The sequence below is a fragment of the Ursus maritimus genome, unplaced genomic scaffold (genome assembly GCF_017311325.1).
Source record: "Ursus maritimus isolate PB19 unplaced genomic scaffold, ASM1731132v1 scaffold_31, whole genome shotgun sequence".
Taxonomy (NCBI): domain Eukaryota; kingdom Metazoa; phylum Chordata; class Mammalia; order Carnivora; family Ursidae; genus Ursus; species Ursus maritimus.
Window position 1 is genome coordinate 22,006,399 of NW_024425675.1, and position 13,769 is coordinate 22,020,167.

The following is a 13,769-nucleotide window of genomic DNA, read 5'->3' on the forward strand; positions in this document are numbered from 1 at the left end:
CACCTGCACCCTAATGTTTATAGCAGCAACGTCCACAAGCGCCGAACCATGGAAAGAGCCAAGATATCCATTGACAGATAAATGGATAAAGAAATTGTGGTATATATATACAATGGAATATTACTCAGCCATCAGAAAGGATGAGTACTTATCATTTACATCGACATAGATGAACTGGAAGGATTATGTTGAGAGAAATAAATCAATCAGAGAAAGACAATTATCATATAGTTTCACTCAAAAGTAGAATATAAGAAATAACACAGAGGATCATAGGAAAAGGGAGGGAAAACTGAATGGGAAGAAATCAGAGAGGGAGACAAACCACAAGAGACTCTTAACTATAGGAAACAAACAGGGTTGCTGGAGCGGAGGTATGTGGGGAGAATGAGGTACCTGGGTGATGGGCATTAAGAAGGGCATGTAATGTGATGAGCACTAGATGTTATATGCAACTGATGAATTACTGAACTCTATATCTGAAACTAATAATTAACTATATGTTGGCTAATTGAATTTAAATAAATAAATAAATAAATAAAATGGTACAAAAACATTGTTGAGAAGAACTTCTTAAATGCCTAAATAATAGAGAGACATGTCATATTCATGAGTTGGAAGACTCAATTTGTTAAGATGTTAGTTCTCTTCAAAGTGATCTATAGAGTTAATATGATCCAAATCAAAATACCAAAAGGTTTTGAAGAAATTAGCTGATTCTAAGGTATAAAGACTTAGAACAGCCAAAATAATCTTGGAAAAAAGAAGTACCAGATTGGAAGATTTACACTACCCGATTTCAAGGCTTACTACAAAACTACAAAACAGTTTGGTATTGGTACAAAGACAGAGAAAGAGATCAATGGAACAGAATAGGGAGTCCAGAAATTGTGTGCATGTGTGTGTGTGTGTGCGCGCACGCGCGCGAAATGTGATCAGCTGATTTTCAAGAGATGTACAGGTAATTCAGAGGGGGAATACATTTCCAGAAATCATGCTGGAACTACTGAATATCCATATTGAAATAACAATGTACTTTGACCCCTGCCTCACACCACACACAAAAATGTATTTAAGATGGATCGTAGACCAGGGCGCTTGGGTGGCTCAGTCAGTTAAGCATCTGCCTTTGGCTCAGGCATGATTGCAAAGTTCTGGGATTGAGTCCCATGTCAGGTTCCCGGCTCAGCAGGGAGTCTGCTTCTCCCTCTCCCTCTGCCCCTCCCCCTGCTCCTCTCTCTCTCTAATAAATAAAATCTTTAGGAAAAGAAAAATGTATCTTAGACCTAAAAGTAAAAGCCAAAACTATAAGGCTCCTAGAAGAAAACAAAGGGGAATATCTTCATGACCTTGGGGTAGGCAACAATTTCCTAGAACCCAAAAAGGATTAACCATAAAACAAAATATTGATAAACTGGAAATCATCAAATTTAAAACAATTCTGTTCAAAGAACACCATTAAGAAAACTGAAAAGGCAAGACATGGGCTGGGAGAAATATACAATACATATATCTGACAGAGGTCTTACATCCAGAATATATAAAGTATTTTTATGAGTCAAAAATAAAAAGACAAACCCAATTTTTAAATGGACAAAAGACTTTAACAGACATTTCACAAAAGATGATACACTAATCACCAGTGAGCACATAGAAAGGTGCTCAAAATCATTAGTCATTATGGAAATGAAAATTAAAATCAGAGTGACATGCCACTTGACACCCATTATCAGTTAAATTTAAAAGACTAACAATATTAAATGCTGGCAAGGAGATGAAACAACTGGAATTTCCTTACAGTGTTAGTACGACTTTAAAATGGTACAACTACTTTGGATAAGACCCTGGCAGTTTTTTAATAAGACTGAACATATAACTACCATATGATCTGCCAACTCCTAGCAATTTACCCAACAGAAATGAAAGTATAGGTCATTGGTGAGCTGAGAGAAATGTTGTTGGTATGATTGAGACAGAATCCAAACTGGAGTGGGTGGAGGTGTGAGTGGGAGGTGAGGAAGTGAAGAAAGAGCAGTAGCTGGGTGGGGAGCTGGGTGGGTGCAGGTTGGGGTTAAGGATTTTTTTTGTTTGTTGTAAAACAGCTTTGAGCATGTCAGGCATATCCGTCACACCAAAAATCAGTATAAATTTCAAACAGTATTGCTTAACCAAACAGACTACAGGAAAATAAGATCTTCTTGAAATATCTACAGAATAAGTTGGAGGAGATAATTTTGTCTAGAAGAAGTGTGCTAAATAAAAAAGTTTGAAATGGCTATATCTGACTACATGAACTTTTGAAAATATGTCAAATAAGAAAAACGATTAAAATGCAAACAGACCAGGAGAGATACTTGCACCAACTCTAACAAAAGGGTTAAAATTGTTATTCCTAAGAGAAAATCCTTATAATTGACTTTTTAAAACATCTCCTGGATAAATGGGAAAAGGACATAAAGCTACAATTCAAAGAACTATAGCCAGTGGAAAAATATATGAAATATTGTTTAATTGTTCTAATTATAAACATTAAAATACTGGATTTTCATTCTGCTACTAAATTAGCAAAACAAAATTTTAAACTAACATAACTAATGCTAGCAGGATGTAATTTATAGATGGATAGACAAAGAAGGTGATATATATTTATATGTCATTTATATATTACAAAGGGGCATAATTATTTTCAAAGTCATTCTGGCACAATGTGTCAAATGTCATTAAAATATTCACATTCTAACTTTGTTATTTAGAGCAACAGCATTACACTGTAGATAGCTTATGGATAAAGATGTTCCTTGTAGGGTTGGTTATAATAACAAAAGAAAAAAAAGGAAGTAATTTAAATGTCCACAAAGAAAGGAAATGATCAGCACCCTGGTTCAAAGCTCAGGGCCTGGAATCAGACCTGGGCAGAACCAGCTCTGCCAGTCCTGGGCTGTGCTACCAGTCCTTCATTTAAAAAAAAAAAAAAAAAAAAAAAGGAGCTGCTATCCTAAACTTGCAAGAAATATATCAGATAAACATGGAAAGCTGACTATAATATAAACAGTACATGTTAGATGTTATTATTCCTTCTCAACAAAATACCACTTAGCCACAAGAAGCTAAAAGTGTGAAACAAAAGTTAAGAGAAATTATGTCACAAAATGCATATATTAAGTAGGGAAAAAATTCCATTACAAACATTATATTGCATTACAATTGTAATAGCCATCTAACTCTAATAAATTTTATGTGATGTGCAGGGAGCCCAGAGGTTATTTTTGCACCTTCCTATAACCTTGTAATAATATTTTCATATATGAAAATAAATTCACAAAGCAGGATACACCCTCTACCAGACCACAAGTTCTGATTTTTGATTCAGAAACAAAGTGAAGTGAAGGCAGATTGTCTGGACTGCCAGACCCCTTCCTTTCCGTCAGCCGGGCCAGGAGGCCAGGCACTTCTCGATGTTGACTTCATTGTGCTCCTTTGGGTGGCTTCTCCAGATTCTATCTGAGAGGCTCCTCCATCTTTTCAAGCTTTCTAACTGAATGAATGGGCACCATCAACTGTGTCTCTATTGTCCCCGCCCTTACAGATTCTGTCTCTAATCCCACTCCACAAGCAGGTGGACAAAGGAACTGTAAGAGATGGGTCACGCTCTGCCTTCTTCAAACTTCACAGACAAGAAAAGCTGTTATTTTCCAGGTCTGGTGTTGCCTGGAAGCTTCTTTCCTATTAGTCAAAAGCCCTTCAGTCTGTGCCTAATCCACATGATTAAGAAGGGCTTTGCTGTTTAACTGCTTCATGCTCCCTATGTGTGGGTTTACGGCCATTCGACACCAGTTATTAGTGGTACTAGTCCCCAACTCAAACTCAGCTACTGTTTGTGGAAGAGATTATTCTATTAACTTTCAATATAAGTAGCTGACGGTAGTTGCAACTAAAGCCTGCTTAGTATAACCCTGAATGATAGCGAGCAAAAACAGTGACACTGCTCAACTTGGCAACTGCATGGTAATCAAGTCCACAAACATTTTATTTAGTATATATTGAGCATCTATTGTTCAGGTGTTACACTAAGTACTGCAAACATAAATTCTCATGGTTGAAAAGGAACTTAAAAATCACATGTTCCAATCATCCAATAAGTTCTTGGATCTGATTTACAATATCTCCACCAAAACTAATTCCTACGGTGAGGAACTCAGATTCCCAAGGTAGTCCATCTCACTTTTAGCCAGCTCTGAGAGTTAGCAAGTTCTCCCCTGGGTTAATTCATAATTTACAATCATCAGTTATGCTGAGGGACTATAATCACCTATCACCTCTTGCTAAGAATATCAATTACTCCTGTCCCTTATACTGGCATCCAAGTGTCCTAGTTATCTTTCTGCCTGTGACTCAGCAAACATTGCAGATGTTTTTAAGACCAAGAAGTTGACAATTACCAAACAGGTGTTCTGTACTCTGGCACCCAGTCAGAAATAGGTAGCTCCCTGGTTAGTTAAAATGGTGTCTCGGTGCTAGATTTTAGGCATGTAGCTGGTGTTCAGGCCAATGCAATTAGGAGGCCAATAAGAGCAAATTAATCTTTTAGCCTCCTGGATGATGAGCCACAAATTCCATAAAAGGCCCAACTTCCAGCCTCTAGCCCTAAAGATGAATGGATTTTCACCCTGAGTATAAGTGCTTAATACTCTTGAGGCAGGTGCATTCAAAGAGGGAATTCTGACCAAAAGTTATTACCCCACTCTGGTTATGAGGAAATGCTTAGCCCAAAAAGCAGAAGTTAATAGGCGGTAGAGAGGCTTGATGGCTGACAGAAATGGCCTGAAAGAAAGCTCTCATTTAAATTTTAAAACTTAAATAGTTCTTCTAGAAGACAATGAAGCAATGTGTTCAAATTTTTTACGGGAAATGGCTCTGAATTTATAGTTCTCTGTCCAAATTATCAATCAAATGTGAAGGAACCAAAAGACACTGTAGGACAGGCACACAAAAACTCAGAAGGTTAACTGCCCATGTACCCACCATGAAAAGGTTACCTGAGTGACTACTTAGGCAAAATAAAAGAGGAATTCAAGAAAGGGAAAGAAATGGGGTACAAGAAAGGATTACTAAATATGACACAAAAGATGTGCCAAGAGGCTGGACAATTTGAAGAGCCTCTGTCAGCAATGAAATTCTAGAGCCAGGAGACTGGATTGCTGTATCTATAGTCCATTCACACTTCAAGAGGGCCCTTCTTGAATGACTCAAAGCTCTCTAAAAATATTTCTCTCCATTAACCTTAAATTAAGTCCTTAATTTATTTGTTTCCTTCCACAGTGACCAATTCACTTCAGCATCAATAAAGCATTCCATGCAAGACAAGGATAACCACGTTCACCACTTTTATTCAACATACTACTGAAAATCCTAGCCGTAGCAATAGGACACAAAAAAGAAATAAGATGCATCCATATTGGTAAAGAAGAACTTAAACCGTCACTATTTGTAGATAACATGATACTATTCATACAAAATCCTAAAGACACCACCAAGAAACTACTAAAAGTAATAAATGAACTCAGTAAAGTCATAGGATACAAAATTAATACACAGAAATCGGCAGCATTCCTATGTACTAAGAATGAAGTAGTAGAAAGAGAAATTAAGAAAATAGCACCATTTACAATTGGATCAAAAAGAATAAAATACTTAGGAATAAACTTAACCAAAGAGGTGAAAGACCTATACTCTGGAAACTATAAAACACTAATGAAAGAAATTGAAGATGACACAAATGTTCATGGATTAGAATTGTTGAAATTTCCGTATTACCCAAAGCAATCTACAGATTCAATCCAATCCCTATCAAAGTATCAATAGCAATTTTTCACAAAACTAGAACAAACAAAAATTTGTATGGAACTACAAAAGATCCCAAATAGCCAAAGCAATCTTGAGAAAGAATAAAGCTGGAGGGTGCCTGGGTGGCTCAGTCAGTTAAGCATCTGCCTTCAGCTCAGGCCATGATTTCAGGGTCTTGGGATTAAGCCCCGAATCAGGCTCCCTGCTCAGCGAAGAGTCTGCTTCTCCCTCTCCCTCTGCCCCTCCCCCCACTTTTTGCTCTCTCTCTCTCAAATAAATAGATAAAATCTTCAAAAAAAATGAAAAGAAAGCTGGAGGTATCACAATTCCAAATTTCAAGATATGCTACAAAGCTGTAGTAACCAAAACAGTATGGTACTGAAACCAAAACAGACACATAGATCAAGAGAACAGAATAGAGAGATCAGAAATAAAGCCATGATTATATGGTCAATTAATCTATAACAAAGGAGGCAAGAATATACAATGGAGAAAAGATAATCTCTTCAACAAAAGGTGTTGGGAAAACTGGACAGCTACATGTAAAAGAATGAAAATGGACCACTTTTTATTTATTTTATTTATTTTTAAAGATTTTATTTATTTATTTGACAAACAGAGAGACAGCCAGCGAGAGAGAGAACACAAGCAGGGGGAGTGGGAGAGGAAGAAGCAGGCTCCCAGCAGAGCAGGGAGCCCGATGTGGGGCTTGACCCCAGGACCCTGGGATCACGCCCTGAGCAGAAGGCAGATACTTAACGACTGAGCCACCCAGGCGCCCCCACTTTTTAACACCATACACAAAAATAAACTCAAAATGGATGAGAGACTTAAATATGAGACCTGAAATCATAAAAATCCTAGAACAGAACAGAGGCAGTAATTTCTCTGACATTGGCCACAGCAACATTTTTCTAGATACATCTCCTAAAGCAAGGGAAATAAAGGAAAATACACAATTGGGACTACATCAAAATAAAAAGCTTGTGCACAGCAAAGGAAACCATCAACAAAACAAAAAGGCAACCAACTGAATGGGAGAAGATATTTTCAAATGATATATCTAGTCAGGAGTTAATATCTAAAATATATAAAATATGTACAAGTAAACATATATATGTTTATATATATATATATATAAACTATATAAAAAATGTATATATACAACTCAACACTAAAAAGGCCAACAATCCAATTAAAAAATTGGCAAAGAAACTGAATAGACCTTTTTCCAAAGACAACATACAGATCGCCAACAGACACATGAAAAGATGCTCAACATCACTAATCATCAGGAAAATGTAAATCAAAACTACAATGAGACATCACCTCATACCTGTCGCAATGGCTAAAATCAAAAATACAAGAAATGAGGTGAGGCTATGGAGAAAAAATAGCCCTCATACACTGTGGGAATGTAAATTGGTACAGCCACTGTGGAAAATGGTATAGAGATTCCTCAAAAATTAAAAACAGAACTACTATATGGTCCAATAATTCCACTATGTGGTATTTACCCAAAGAAAATGAAAACACTAATTTGAAAAGATATAAGCACACCTATGTTTATTGTAGCATTATTTACAATAGCCAAGATATGGAAACAATCTATCCATTGACAGATGAACAGATAAGGAAGATATAGTGTATGCACACACACGCACACACACACACACACACACACACACACAGTAATATTATTCAGCCATAAAAAAGGATGAGATCTTGCCATGTGAGACAACATGAAGGACCAAGAGTATATTATGCTAAGTGAAAAAAGTCAGACTATGAAAGACAAATACCATCTGATCTCCCTCATATGTGGAATCTAAAAAGAAAGAAAGAGAGAGAGAAAAAGAGAAAGGAACGAAAGGAAAGAAAAAAGAAAAGAAAAGGAAAAGAAAAGAAAGGAAGAACTACAACAAATGAATAAAACAAAAAGCAAAATCAGACTCATAGAACAAACTGATGATTGCCAGAGGGGAGAGGGGAGGGGGAAGGTAGGCTGGGCAAAATGGGTGAAGGGAAGTGGGAAATAATACAGGCATCCAGTGATGGAATGAATAAGTTACAAGAATAAAAGACACAGCATAAAGAATATAGTCAATGATACCGTTATAGCATTGTATGGTGACAGGTGGTAGCTACACTTGTGGTGAGCATGGCATAATGTGTAAACTTGCTGAATCACTATGTTGTACACCTGGAACTCATGTAACATTGTGTGTCAACTGTACTCAAATTTTAAAAGTTAAAAAAAATCAAATCACAATATTGTTCCAAGGGGACTGACATAAGCAATGCCCAGTTCCAGGCCTGGCAGCTCCCCAAGTGGTCCATCTCTGATCATCTGGTAGGGGATTTCCTCCTGCAAGGAAGAGAGAACTGCTGAATGCAAAGTTCTCGAGTCTGTGGTAACTAATTTTCTGAGCCAAAAGTCAGAATGTGTCAAGTTAAAATATTCTTAGCTGAACAAAATAGAATATTCAAACCAGACTGTTCTTGAAAATTCAGTATCTACGGCTATCATTGTCCCGAGATGCAAGGCGGAGAGGGACAACAAGGAAGGCCTGAAAAGCTGAGGTCCTCACCACTGAGCACTCTGATCATGAGCTCTTCACATGAACCTCTTCTTGTTGTGCTTCTCTTTGAGAAGCCCTCCCAGCGACTGTCTCTCTCTCAGGGGCAGGGTAAAGACACTCGCCACTCGGTGCTCTCACAGGCTTATAACTGGGCACTCCTTTATATCTGTAGTCTTCAGGGATTTGTTTGATAATTATGAGAGTCTGTGTGGGGTTAAGCGACGGCGAGACAGAGAAAATCAAAGTGTCTGATAACTCAGCCTCTACTCTTTGTCCCTAAAAATTTGCCTCAGTCCAGACACTGTGTATCCCATTTAGCAAACAAGCTCTCCAGCTGGAAGGCTGCTGGACTACTTGTCTTTACTCCAGCACGCCCTCAGGAGTACAGCAGGGTGGGGGTGCAATCTTACCTTCACCTTAAGCCACTCATCAAAGTACTTCTTCCTACCCCTTAGAATATTCTACCTCAGAAGAATTCTGAAAGATAGGATTTTTCTACCTCATTACATTCCCACCGTATTTTAGTGTTTCTTACAGATTGATGCCCCTAACAACCATAGAACTAAATGGTCTACTCCTCCACGCATTTTGATCACAGGCGCTAGGAAATACTACTGCTTCAGGAATGTATACTCAGAAGGTGAACATCTGGGCCTACCCTTATCTCCAAGGCTCCTGAAAATGACCCATTGGTCTTGGCCACCAGAATGTCCCAGTGCCAGCTGAGAGGGAAAGATAAGACCTGGCAAGGACTCCTTTCCCTCTGGAGTCTGTGTCATTCAGTGAACTCAGAGAGATAAGGGCTGGGTAAGCTCACTTCCCACAGAGATTATTTCATACCCAGTAGACACGTGCCCCAAATCCAGAGAAGCAGTAGGCGTTTTGCAAATATTTACCTAGCTACATGGCAACAGGGCAGTACTAGTTAGAGTTCTATTTAACATTAAGGACACACGCCCTGCACACCATTCTCTCCACACACATAAAAAAGGCTACATCCTTTCCTGTGGCTATCTTTCCAAGTGTTAAAAGTCATGTGAATGCTGGACCCTTTCACTCCCAAATCATCCAGTTATCCAGGATTTGAACACCCAGTGGAGAAAATACTAGGTTTGCTTTCATGTGTGAAGTGAATGGCTCTCAATGAGCCTCATAGTTCAGACTCATCCTTGCATTCTCAGCAATGAGAATCATAAGCCCTGCAGACTTTTCTAGTTCTGCTGCTGATCTTCCACAGATAAATTAAGGAAACAGTGTTTTGTGCTTAAGGAAATCCACAACAAATACAACAGAGGATCCAGAACATAACCTTCCCATACTTTCCATCACTTGCTAAGGGAAAAACTTAACAAATGCCTTCAGAGGCCAACCTAAGCCACCTTCTCCTCAAAATATGTAACTAACTGTTGACTGCATGCTGTCAAGATAATAGCATGTTACCAGAAAGGCTTGGTTGAAGGGTGGAGCGTATATAAAGAACACAAGAGGAAGACTTTAGTCACCAAAAAACCCCATAGCAAGACAGACATTTGTCTCTGTATGCATAGCATTATCAGGTTACCATATGCCAGTGCTCTAAAGTATGAGGACCTAATGTAAGATAAACATTATGCACAGGGTTAAGTCTTTTTATTAACTACCACTTGCATGGTGCCATCTTGTGGTGAATCCCTTTAGCAACTTGAAAGAAACAAGGCCAACTTTATAGAATTATCAAATTTTGAAGTAATATACAAAATTAAAATGTATAAAATTATAAATTTTATGAAGTACAGTATTTAGACTATTTTTGACTAGTTTAAGAACAACTTGAGCTTCCGCTTCCTAATTAAAAAAAAAAAAAAGAGTCCTTGATATATTATCCATTAGATTTAAAAGTTAATGAATACCAATTGAGATTTCCCTACCCCAGTATCAACAATCATAAAATCGAGGAAGGAATTTGACTGCTTCACAGAAAAAATATATTTTTAAATTGTAATTACCTTTCTTTATTTGAGAAAAAAAATATGCAGCGGTTCAAGCTTTAGACTATGTTGTACTATCTCATGTCCAAATGGTTTAAAAGGTAAGGGAATTTTTCCGGATGGTCATTGTTAGATTGGTTTCAAACAACCTGATAAGAACTCAAGGTCTGGGGACATGGACTCTGGATTTTTCTATTTAGTTTTTTTAATCTTGAAAAAAGGTTAACCAATGGTGGGGTCTCCCTGAAACTCCCATGTCAAGGGTGCTGGGCATCCTGTGCACTTATGAAAACCACACAACTGAATGTGTACCTGCAAAACCGCAACCAAAGCAAAGCTTTCCTCACTTCTAGTCCCACGGTCTTTGCTATGATCTGAGTACTCAGTGTAGATGGTGAGCCCACACTGGTTAGGAGTGGTGTGAAGTTGAACGTTTTGGGTGGTTATGAGATCAGAGTGGCAGACCTGTGGTTGGGGAGTCATGGGGAGACACCTGAGCAATATGACCAGATCTGTCAAGCTGGGGACTGGAGATGGCTCAGGTCACATTCAGGACTCTTTTGTTGCCTGACCAGCCTTATAGTGAACAGACCCCAAAATTCACCAACCTGTCAAACACCCCAGCCCCTAAAATCTTCCCAAGTCCTTCTCTTTGTGGTGATACCACTGTGCCAAGTTCACAGAAAGTGCTCAGTGGATACTCGCACCCAGTTGATACATCTCATCACAATGAACATCAAAAGAAACCAATGCCTGGAACATAATGGCCACTAAATCCCTGATTGTATTTTCAAAAAAAATGTAAATCAGAATTCTCTCTTGCTCAAACTCTGAGCTCTTTTGTTCAGATTCAGATTAATCAAACATTTACTGAACACCCACTGGTATGTTCCAGGCAGAGTCACATATATCTTCACTTGCAGCTATATGTATACAGCCAGCCCTTTTGTCCTTTTATTCTTCGCTAAAACATTTGTGTTGGGAAGTCACTCCACCAGAAGAAATAGCAGTGAAGGACAAGCGGTTTCACAATTAGCTATCAGGGAATGGAGCAAGGGGGGTGTGACTGAAAATTATTTTTCCAGGTCAGGAGGGCATCTGAGTTCAGCTCTCAGAAAGCCGAGTGCCAGGCATAGCTTAAAGATGAGACAGAGAGAGCCACAGATGATGCCATCAGTCAGAGAGAGACAGAAAAAGGATGTGGTCAGAGAAAAAGGGAAAGATGAAAAGCGATGTGGTTGGAAGTTTCCCATCAGGTTCTGAGGAAAGGAGGATCATCAAAGGAGACCCAATGGCAGAAATTATTCTGGGGAGAATCTTCAAGTAGAACAAAGGATCAAAGTGTGTTGACAGGAGGTCAACTAGATGAACGAGTTTGAGAATTTTATTATCTCCCCAATTTCCTGCTCACTGACATTTCATGGAGGGGAGAAATCAAGGGTCTAAAATGAGAAACATTCAGGGCACCTAGGTGGCTCAGTCAAGTTAAGTGTCTGCCTTTGGCTCAGGTCATGATCCCAGAGTCCTGGGATTGAGCCCCATACTGAGCTCCGTGCTCAGCGGGGAGCTTGCTTCTCCCTCTCCCTCTGCCTGCTGCTCCCCCTGCTTGTGCTTTCTCTCTCTCTAATAAATAAAAATCTTTAAATAAAATAAAATAAAATGAGAAACATTCATTTTTGTTGGTCTTCACAGCCCATAGAATATGTTAGAAGGGAAAGAAAACACAAATGACTAAGGGAAGTGAGGGTATGGTGGTGACAAAGTATGGATTTGGGGTGTCCATTTCTTTTTTGTTCCATTACTAGAGTACTCCAGGGACATGTTTGTGACGCACCAACTTGGAAGGAAAGGGAGAGGCACCAGAAGATAGGGTACAGATGGAAGGAGAAATGCCTAGGGCATAATTAGACAGGAGGAGGCAGGTTGGAGAAGAAAAAAGTCTTGGGAGAAGCAATGGAAATAGTTGCAAGGCCCCAGAGAGGAGCTGAAAGTAGCACTTAGGAAGTCATCATGGGGGAGGCAGGGGACAGCCTGCATAGAACAGGTGATGAGGTGAGGGTGGGGAGGTGGGGAGGGGGAAGGAGGAGGGGGAGGGCAGACAGGCACAGAGCTTAAGGTGGGAGGGCACCATCACACCCGTGAGTGAATCCTGCTGCTCTGAGGAGACCAATTCCAGCTGCTCCCCACTCCAAAGGCACCTGCCTCTGCCTCTGATCTTGTCATCAGGCCATTGATTAAATCACAAACTCAGTTTCAGGTGAGGGTAACTGCAGCTAAAACACATGATATGCTATAAGGGAAGACATACAAGGACTCTGCACCCTACTCTCCCACCTGCATCTCCCAAAGAGAATGTCCATTATCCTGGGGCCATCTTGAATAACAAACTCCAAGGCAAGAGAAAGTGAAAAACAGAAGCAATGCAAAAGTTTTCCTAAGAGCAGAATTTTCCATGAGGCAATAGCCACTCCATTCTCTGCTGTTCACAGCCCATAGTGTATAACACAATTGCCCGATGATCCGGTGGCAGGGAAGCCCCTTGGGATGGAGGGCTGGCTCTCCCTGGTCTGTTCAAGGCCACTGGGTGTAAGCATTCTGTGGGAAGTTACCTCTCTCTGGCCTCCATGCTTCCTCCACCCAACTCTCCAACTCCACCCTGAATGAAACACACATCTCCTGTTGCAGATGGGAATAGGTAATAAAAATGGTTTGTCTGTAATCATGTTCAGGAAAGATAAATGACAAAATAAAGAGTTAATGAACTTGAAGATAGAAATACCCAATCTGAATAGATGAACAGAACCACATGAGCCATAGAATAATATCAGAAGTTTTTGACATTCACGTCTGGAGTCCCAGAGGAAGAGGAGAAATAGAAACACAAAATGTATTTGGAAAAATAATGACCAAACTCCCCAAATTTGGTGAGATATAAACTTGCAGATTCAAGAAGCTCAGCAAACCCTAAAGAGAATAAATTTAAAGAAAAAACATGCACAGACACATGAAAATCAAACTGCAGAAAGCCAAGAAAAGAGGAAAAGAAATTCTCCAAGGCAGCTGGTGAAAACTGCCTCACCTCTCAGAGAACAATGATTGGAATTAATGCAGAGTTCACCTCAGGAACCACTAAGCCAGAAGACAGTAGAAAACATCTTTAAAATTCTGTAAGAAGCAAACTCTCAACTCAGAATTGTGTATCCCATGGAAATATTCTGGGGGAATAGAGGCAAAATAAAGACATTCTCAAATTCCACCGCCAGCAGACATGCTTTAAAAGAACAGCTAAAGGAAATTCTTCAAGCTAAAGAGAGACAATAGCAGAAGACATGGACCTTCAAAAAAGAAGGAAGAGGGCACCTGGGTGGCTCAGTCA